Genomic DNA, 10,038 nt, shown 5'->3' with positions numbered 1-10,038 from the left:
ATATGAGAGAGAGAGAGAGAGAGAGAGAGAGAGAGAGAGAGAGAGAGAGAGAGGCCAAACTAATCTTGAGAAATGATTGAGTGAGAGGACTCATATTTCCCAATTCCAGAACTTACTACACAGCCACAGTGTTCACGATAGCAGGGAAACAGCAGAGGAATAAATATTTAGATCCATAAAAAAGAACTCAAAGCCCAGAAATAGAGTCTCACATTTATGGTCAGCTGATTTTTCTTTCCATAAAGTTTCAAGAACTCACTAGGAGGAGAGTATCTTACAGCAAAGGCGCTTGCGCAGCCCTAACACCCACAGTGACTCGCACATTTCTCTGCCATTCCATGGACAGAGGCTGCCTCAAATGAATAGCAAACCTGACTCACAGAGCTGAAACTTAGAAACTGTTTAAAAATAAAAACTTCAGGAGTAGGTTTTTTTTAACCCTGTTTGGCAAAGCTTCCTCATACATGACATTAAAGAGGAATTCATCAATAGCACAACTGTCTTCTACAAAGGACATCATCAAGAGAGCGAAAGGTAACACAGGATGGGGAGGAGGGGATATCTGTAAATGATGCACACGCCAGCTCTGTGTCTGAGGTACGCAAACCGCTACCACAGCCAAACACTGTAAAAGGGCAAATGAGTCAACAGACATTTCTTCAAAGCCATGCAAACAGTCAAGAAGCACAAGAGATGATGCTGAGTGTCAGTGTCTTCGGAGGCACAGATAACACAAGGAGGCAGGGCTCCAGGTTCTCCAGTGTGAGCAATCAGCAATATTAAGTGCTGGTGAGAGTATGGAGAAATTATACACACACGTCAACAAATAAACTCGTACATTACAGGCTTAGAGAATGAAGCAGCCAGCTTGGAAAACAGACTGCTCTTCAAAATGCTAAGCACTCTGTTAACACATGCAACAGCCCAATTAGCATGTTAAAACCTCACCCTCAACAAGCACTGAGCATGCATGCCTGTAATCCTAAAACACGGAGGCAGATGGACAGGAGATGGGAAAAATCCTGAATTAAATGGAAACGCAAAGGCCTGACCCTGGAGGCAGTGTTAGGTGAAGCACTTGGAAGATGACTCAACTGTACAGGTGGAGCCCTTCTGAATGGTTAATGGGATCAGTATTCTTGTCAAAGAAACCGGGGAAGCTAGCTGGCCCACTGCTGCAGCTAGGAGAAGCCATTATGAACAAGAAATAGACCTTACCAGAGACTGACACTACTGCTGACTTGATCTCAAATGTCTCACCTCTGGAAGTGAGAGAAGGTAGTTTCTTTTGGCTATAAGTCATCAGTCTACGGTACTTTGATAGAGTGGCCTGAATAGACCAAGACACCATGTGACCCAGCAATTCTACTCCTAGATGGAAAGGAATTAAGGGAATGAAATGGGAGAAGTAACTCGTGTATCCATCAACTGATGTATGGCCAAACAAAATGTGGTATATCCATCCATACAATGGAATAGTACTTAACAATAAAAATAAAATGCTGCCGCCTACTACAACACAGATGAATCTTGAAAACAGTCCTGTGCGTCACGAATGCCACAGCACATAACTTATAAGAAACTTTCAGAGTGGCATGCCAGTACTGGCAAGAAAGGGTGGCAGTGGTTTCTGGGGTGGGGGGAGATGAGGTATGACTCTAAAAAATGCATTTCCTTCTGGGATGATGAGAATTTTCTAAAAAGGGCCACAGTGATGACTGCACAGTGGAAACACATTGAGAACCCTGGTGTACGTGTGAGCTATAGCCATAGCCATTTAACGGGTGGGCTGGGAGGTGGCTGTCAGTCAAATGCTTGCTGTGAAAGCATGAGGGTCTGAGTTGGAGCTGCAGAGGGATTCCTGGGGCTCACTGGCCAAGTCAGCCTGGCCTACTTGAAGAGTTCCAGATCAATGACAGATCCTGTATGGATGCTCCTGAGGAAGGTTGACCCCTAGCTCCCATGTGTGTGCACCCCTTCAACCCCCACACAACAAAAGAAAAAACCCACCAGGATATGGCCCATGAGCATGGCAGACCATGGTAGAGTTTACTCCTTTTCCTTTTGGGAATGAGGCGAGCAGACAGAAAGGAGGAGAGATCAGAGATGAGGGTTTGCAGGAGCTCTGGAGCCAGCCGTGCCTACAGCCTGGTCTCCACCTGCTACACAAACATTCTGAGATTATGCTTTGCCAATCTGGGGGCTGTCTGCTCAGCTCCTCACTGCAGTTTACATTCTCTGAGGCAGGTCACAGGACACCCCCTTACCTGCATCGCCCTCCAAGGAACCTACCCCAGGCTCAGAAGTCTCCCAGTGTTCCACAATGAAGTCAAAGTCTCTCTCCCACCTGGGGGTGCCTGGGCACTGTTCTGTAACTCAGTCTAAAAATAAACACAGCCAGGTTATTTCCTACCTGGCCCTCCCACCCCACTATTTATCTAGCACCTGCTTCACAAAAAGGAATTTAGGAGGAAGAAAAGGGGGAAGACAAGCAGTTAGAGGCAGCTCCACATGGCAGTGGTGGGTGGTGGTCCCCAGAGAGGCAAGAACAGTGACCACGAGGTCTGGAAAGGACTCTGGCAGGATCCTACATGGCCCTGGTTAAGTCTATCACCCCTCCTCAGAGGAACAAATTTCAAGCCATGGTACAGAGATACACGGGAGCAAAAGGAAACGCTCCTGCTATTGAGCACACCCCCTGGAGTTAGGGTGCACACCCGCCCTGGAGCTAGAGTGCACACTCACAAAGGCCTCTGTGCTGACTCATCTGTCCTAGTGTCTGTTGGCTACAGCAACCGCAAACTCATTACAAACTTAAGGGTACTGACAACATCCTGTGGCTTCCAGTGCTGACTGAGTCCCAGAAGCTGCTGTTAGGTTTCATCATCCATCCAAGTCCTTGGGTGAATGACTTTATGCAGAGAGTAACGACTTTGATTTGAATGGAGACGTCCCCCACAGGCTCATGAATCTAGACATTTGGCTACCAACTTGGGGTGCTGTTTGGGGAAATTGTAGATATTTTAGGAGGTGGGATACGGCTGGAGGAAGCAGATGACAGGGGTCAAGTCCTTACAACTATGTTACCCCTGCCTATTTTCCCGTCTTGTCTTCTAGTTCGTGGTCTGCTCCAATGGTCAGCAGCCTCCTTTACATGCTCTTGCCACCACAAAGTTCTACCCAAACACATGGAACAAGAATGCATGGGCCCACTAAACCCAGAGAAACTTTTCCCTTTTCAGTTATTGGTTCCATCAGGTATTTGGTTATTGTTTCTATTGCTGTGAAGAGACACCATGACCACAGCAACTCTTATAAAGGAAAACTTTTCATTGCTGTGGCTCACTTACAGTTCAGAGGTTTAGTCCATTATCATCATGGTGGGACATGGTGGTGTACAAGCAGACATGGTGCTGGAGAAGGAACTGACAGTCCTACAGGAAGTGGTCTGGAACACTGGGTGGTATTTTGAGAATAGGCGAGACCTCAAAACGCCTCCACAGTGACAGACTTCCTCTAACAAGACCACACCTGCTCCAACAATGCCACACCTCCTAATACTGCCACTCCCTTTAGAGGCCATTTTCTTTCAAACCACCACTTTCCACTCCCTGACCTCCAAAGGCTTGTAGCTATATCATAATGCAAAAATGCATTCAATCCAACTTCAAATGTCCCCATAGTTTAAGACAGTCTCAATGTTTAAAAGTACAAAGTTAAAAACTCTCTTTTGAAATTCATGCAATCCCTTAACTGTAATCCCCTATAAAATCAAAATAAATCAGATTATATACTTCCAACGTATAATGACACGGAATATACATTACCATTCCAAAATGTAGGGAAGGGAGCATGGTGAGGAAACACTGAACCAAAGCAAGACCGAAAACATGCTGGGAAAACTCCAAACTCGGCATCTCCATGTCTGATGTCAAAGGGCTCTTCAGACCCCCAGCTCCTTTCAGCTTTGTCGACTGCAGCACACTTCTTCCTCTTGGTCTAGTTCCACTCTGTTAGCAGCTATTCTTGGCAGGAATCCTATGGCTCGAGCATCTCCCAACATCTTGGGGTTTCCAAGGCAATCGGGCTTCAACTTCACAGCTTTGTGCAATGGCCTCTCAAGGCCTCCATTTAAGGACAGCCCTGACACATGCCTGGCCTCAGCTGCTTTCCTCAGACATGGAGGCAAATTCCATGGCCCCTTTCTTCTATCCTTGACTCCAGAACTACATATGAAATATGACTGCCTTCTTCAATTACATCTTCACTAGCTTTCTGGTTTTGATAATTTTCTTCATTGCTTAAGCTTGGTTGTCCTAGAACTCACTCTGTAGACCAGGCTGGCCTCAAACTCAGAGATCCTCCTGCCTCTCCCTCTGAATGCTGGGATTAAAGGCATGCACTATTATACCTGGTACTAAGTTTTTCTTTAGTTCCTTTTCACAAGTTAGAAACTTAGCTGGGTGGGATCTTGTCCTGAGTTCACCACTCTCTTTATTCCATTTCTTAATCCATCTATCTCCTTGAACACGGGATTTAGCTGTAATTTGAAAGAATCACTTCCTGGTGCCTCTTTTCTCTTCAAAATTTATATTTTGTGAAAAAATATTTTATTCACTCAGCTTACTCCTTTTCATCATGTATCCTGATTAGAGTTAACACTAGTAATTACACAACAAAATCTACACTAGACTGTTTTGAGATTCCCTCTACCAGTGGAATTGGTCCAAACTCTTCACTTTAGCCTCAGAAAGACACTTTGAACAAGGGCAAAAGGCAGCTAGCTACATTCCTAACCAAAATAACACAAGTACAATCTCTAGGTAACAAACTACAATTCTCCTCTGAAACCTCTTGAGCCAGTCCCCCAGTTCATCAAATCACCCTCACCTCCACTGTCTTCCAGGCCCTACTAGGATGGCCCATTAAGCAGTGATTAAAGCATTCCACTGTCTTCCTAACCCAAAGTCCCAAAGTCCAGATACCTCCAAACAGAATCATGATCAGGCCTATCACAGCAACACCCCAGTCCCGTACCAACTTCTATTGCTGTGAAGAGACACCATGACCACAACAACTCTTATAGTGAAAAACATTTAATTAGGGCTCATTTACAGTACAGAGGTTCAGTCCATTATGATCATGGTGTAACATGGCAATGTGCAGGCAGACATGGTGCTGGAGAAGAAGCTGAGAGCCCTATATCTTGCAGGCAACAGGAAGTGATCTGCAACATTGGGTGGTATCTTGAGCACATATGAGACCTCAAAGTCCACCTCCACAGTGCACATTTCCTCCAACAAGGTCACACCTCCTAATAGTGCTACTCCCTTTGGGGGCCATTTTATTTCAAACCATCACAGCCATAATGACAAAAATGACTAACAAACAGAGTGTAGTTCTGTTTCAAACTCAATGGCAAAAACTGGGCTAAATAACAAGGTTGAGCCTTGAACTGGCCCCTCTGGGCATCAATTTTCCCATCTGTAAAATGGGGCCATGCACAGTGCCCTGCCCATTAGGGAGAGCTAATGAGAGTAGTGGACAGTGGGTGGCATTAACAGGCACTTGGACCAGGAGACGCAGGACATCTCATATTCTACCCTGACCTGGCAGACACCAGTGCCAGAGGTTTCTAAATACTTCCTGTGGGAGCAATATTTACAAGACCTCCCAATGACCTCAAGAATGAGATGCCATTATATTTCTGCTTGAAGACACTGAGGTATGGAAAGATGATTAATTTACATACTGGTGTCAACATTTGAACTATACACCCTAACCCCAGAGTCCCAACCTTCACAGTCCCAAGGGAGAAGACACTATGTGTAGCCCAATCTGACCTTGTTCAGCTCTAGCCTTGGTGGAAAAGCTTGCACACATGTGTTGGGCATCTGCCTACTTGGGTCACAGATGTCCTGAGCTGGACATAGCATTCCGAGTCTCCACGGGGGACAGGCATCTTTCCAGCTTAGCGGCAGGAAAGGACTGGGAACTGAGTGTTTGGTGTGGAACGAGTGTGGCCAGCATAGGTCTTGTGCTGATGCATCCCATGCAATGATAACAGGCCTACTGCCCCTCAGTTTAGCAGTCTTCACCCTGACTCCTGACCAGTTCAGACCAGCTACAGCCCTACCTGGTCCCTGCAGAGCATCAGGCACCATGGAGATGTACCTTAATTATAGGCTTGTTTAGAGTCTCCTGTCTCTATACCCCACAGATCAGTGCTGTCTTCACCAATTTCAGGTCCCTCAACTAAATGACCACAGTGAACAGCACATGGAAAGTATGGCTGGAGTCCTTCCTGCCTCTGGAAAGCAGCCTGGTTCAGCCTGGGAGGGTAACGCAGGACACAGCCCATCATGGTGCACAGACCTCAACAGGATTTTGAGGTGGTACAAGAGAGTGTGGGAAGGCCATGGCCCCTGCTGCCCAGCTTGGGAACATCTATAGGGTCTTTCATCAACACCCACATCTAGAAGGTCTCTTACATCTGTAGGGTCTCTTATATCTATAGGGTCTCTGGAGATCAGCACCATCCACTGGAAATGGGCAGCTGTTGGGCTTGTCTCTGGAATTAAAATGTCTGAGTTCATCAGTAGCCCAAAGCCAAGTTGATGGGGGTTGCTATGACACCAAAGGATGTCAAATGGCCTAGTGAGAAAGCCAAGAATCCCATTCCACGGCTGCTCCCAGGGACGCCTTCCATGAGAATCCCCAGCAAGTGCTCTAAGTTGGGCTCTCTTCCTCCACTGCAGGAGGTGGCAGGAGCAGGGAAGGGAAGGTGGGAATCAAACAGGAAGCCACCGGGCAGGTTTCTGGGTACAGCTTCCCAAAAGAACAACTTGCCCATCCCAAATGAGGTCTGGGTTTATTGTCCAGTGTACAGAGCTACTTGTGATGCCTATGGCTGAAGGTCAGGCCCAAGAGACACTTCACTGATGGCATCAGATAGCCTTGCCACCTCCATGTCTACTCTTATCTTTCAAGGAAAGCTCAGTAAGGCCACTCTGGTTAACAGTAGTGAGAAATTTGTGTATGCATGGGTGTGTGTGGTGGTGTCTCAAATAAGAATGGCCCCACAGGCTCATATACTGAGTGCTTAGTCATTAGGGCAGAGCACACTCGGCCTTGCTGGAGGAAGTGTGTGGCTCAGGGCAGACTCTCTGCCTGCTGCCTGTGGGTTAAGATGTAGAACTCTTAGCTCCTTCTACAGAATTATGTCTGCTGCATGCCACCATGCTCCCCATCATGATGAAAATTAACTTCTGAAACTGTAAACCAGCCCCAATTAAATGCTTTCTTTTATAACAATTGCCTTGGTTATGATGTCCCTTCACAGCAATAGAGCACTGATTAAGTGGTGTGTGTGTGTGTGTGTGTTTCTGGCGGTACTCACAGACACCTGGGTCACCCTTTCAACATAGCTCAGACACTGTTCTTAGCCACTTTATGTCATCCAGAAATAACTAAAGACCATCTGTGTGAGCACCATGTGCAAATATACCTCCCCAGCCTTTGGAGGCATGGCACTTATGCAGTGAGTTCCCTGCTGTACACAGGTTGGGCTGACACAGTAGCTTCTCAAGGAATAGGTGGCAGGCAACAGGGTAAAGGACCATGGTTTGGGCAGGATTTTTTCATGAACATGACTTAGCTGATCCTCGTTACCATGGCTGGGTCTGGCATGGCACAGGATCCCAGCATGAATCTCTCATGCAACTGCCTTCTGCTTGAGATGTTTCACTGGTAGAAAGCAAGCCAGAAAGGAAGGTCATGTTTGCCCAAGAAGGATCATACTTGGCAAGAAAATCAGGCAGAGCAAGAAAACACAGGACAACAAGCAGGAGTCAGGGAGTACCCAAGAAAGAGACTGCCCTGATCTCCTCAATCCAGTGGCTTATGAAGTCAGACTTTTCCCCAAGTCAATACATTCTGGTTAAGTTGCCTCAGGCTGCACAGTAAGATTCTGTTTCTAAATAACAAACAAACAAAACTTAGATGGATCTTGCAGTCTCTCTGGGACAGGAGAGTTTACTGCCCTTGTATGAGGCCCTGAAAGGAGCGTATGAAATAGTGTTCCTTTTGCTCCCTTTTACCAAAACATGAGTCATTTCTTTTCTTTAAAAAAAAAAAAAAAACTTAGATGGAAAAAGAAATTGTTCCTTCCAAGAAGCCTGTCCTGAACCTCCACGGTGACAAAAGTCAAAAGCTGTCACAACAGGGCACAGTCTGTGAAAACAGCGGCCAGACAGACTCATGCCTGAGGACGGAGGGCACTAGACGTTGACGTGAGTTCTAGAGGATGTCCTGCTTAGTTACTGAGGAGTCCTGTTCCCCTTGCCACTATGAGTTTCCATAACATCCTTGTCACTGCCCTCACTGTGAGACACAAACCAGGTCTCAGAAGAATGTGGCCTTGGGGTCACCAGCTGACAGCTTCTGTGCAGGGGTTCTGTTCACAGCACTGTTCTCGACCTCACATGGAGACCAACATCACCAGTGTGGACCTGACTTTCCTGAGGAACCCAACTTCACCAGGCTGTCCCTGCATTCTAAGTCCCTTTCAGCCTTCAAGGACTCTTGCTAGCTACTCTGGCATGCCCTGCTAGGTCTTCTGCAAGCCAACGCCATCCTTCGTCTGCGGTCACTGCGTCCTCTGCCTGCAGTTACCCCGTCCTCTGCCTGTGGTCACTCCATCCTCCACCTGTAGTCACCCCATCCCCATCCTTCACCCGCGGTCACCCCATCCTCTGACTGCCCTCCGCCCGCAGTCACCCCGTCCTCCGCCCGCGGTCACCCCGTCCTCCTCCCGCGGTCACCCCGTCCTCCTCCCGCGGTCACCCCATCCTCCTCCTGCGGTCACCCCATCCTCCATCTATGGTCACCCTGTCCTCCTCCTGCAGTCACCCCGTCCTCCATCTACGGTCACCCCGTCCTCCTCCTGCGGTCACCCCGTCCTCCATCTACAGTCACCCGTCCTCCTCCTGCAGTGACCCCGTCCTCCACCTGCTGAAGTTCCTGTGTCTCTCCTGGGAGACAAGTACCCTTGTGTTTAGAAACAAAACACTAAATGTGAACACATACTAAAGCTACTAAGAGAAAAAGAAGGAGTGAAAAAAGCTAAGCTCAAGGGGGTGACTTCTCTAAGTAGGGAGGACTCAAGCTGAACCTTGACAGAGAAGTGGGAGGAGTGGAGCAAATGCCTGAGGCGAGATGGGCACTGAGGGCTCAAGTGTAAAGTGGGGACGGGTGTTATCCTGTGGGGGTGGCCACCAGGAGGCTGCCGAGACTAACTGAGTGTGCACACGGACACAGCCTATGCTTTGCGGGGAATACCTGTGCACAGTTCACGACCGGGAGAGCCCTGCTGATGTGAACAGGGTTCTGTGCACAGTTCACAACCGGGAGAGCCCTGCTGATGTGAACAGGGTTCTGCTCATCTCCTGCTCTGGGAAGAAGGCTGCCTGGCTCACGGGGAGAGCACTAGAGAGATCAAAGGCTCCTTTGTGACTCAAAAGAGTTCCATTTTCAGGAGCTTATGAGGATCAGGCACTTGGCTCAAAAAAGCTTCAAAACTCATTATAAAGAAAGAACTGCACCTTCACTCAGAAGGCAGAAGCCCCAGGAAACTAAATGATGAGAATGTTCTGGGGGCTGAATTAATGCTCCTGTGACCCAGTCGAGAGAAACAGTTCTCCAGAAAAAGCCCCAGCTACTCAAGATGCAGCGTGTCTACAGACACCAAGAATAATAACCAGCACACCAGCCTTCTTGGTTGCAAAACTTGACGATAGCCAGAATTAACAAAAACTCAAATGGTTGGGCACACCTGTGAGTGACTTTTTTTCCTTAATTAAATCATTTGAAGTGGGAAGACCCAATTCTAATCTGGATCTGGAGGTAGAAAGACACCTGGCAGCAGTCGATATGACAGCAGTACTTAACCTGTGGGCCAGGACCTTCAGAAAACACCTATTTCTGACAGTCTTAGGAACCCCCAACCATAAATCTATTTTCACTGCTACTTAATAACTA

General features: G+C 47.4%; 1 protein-coding gene across 2 annotated transcripts in view; it reads right to left on the bottom strand.

The window, feature by feature from the left end:
* Nucleotides 1-10,038, bottom strand: part of Snx29 (sorting nexin 29) — a 442,208-nt gene that overhangs the window by 24,078 nt on the left and 408,092 nt on the right. The gene's annotated exons all lie outside the window — the stretch shown is intronic.

This window comes from Microtus ochrogaster, chromosome 7, assembly GCF_000317375.1.
Source record: "Microtus ochrogaster isolate Prairie Vole_2 chromosome 7, MicOch1.0, whole genome shotgun sequence".
NCBI classification, from domain to species: domain Eukaryota; kingdom Metazoa; phylum Chordata; class Mammalia; order Rodentia; family Cricetidae; genus Microtus; species Microtus ochrogaster.
The sequence above is the reverse complement of the archived record's forward strand: the minus strand, read 5'-3'. Positions and strand labels throughout refer to the sequence as shown.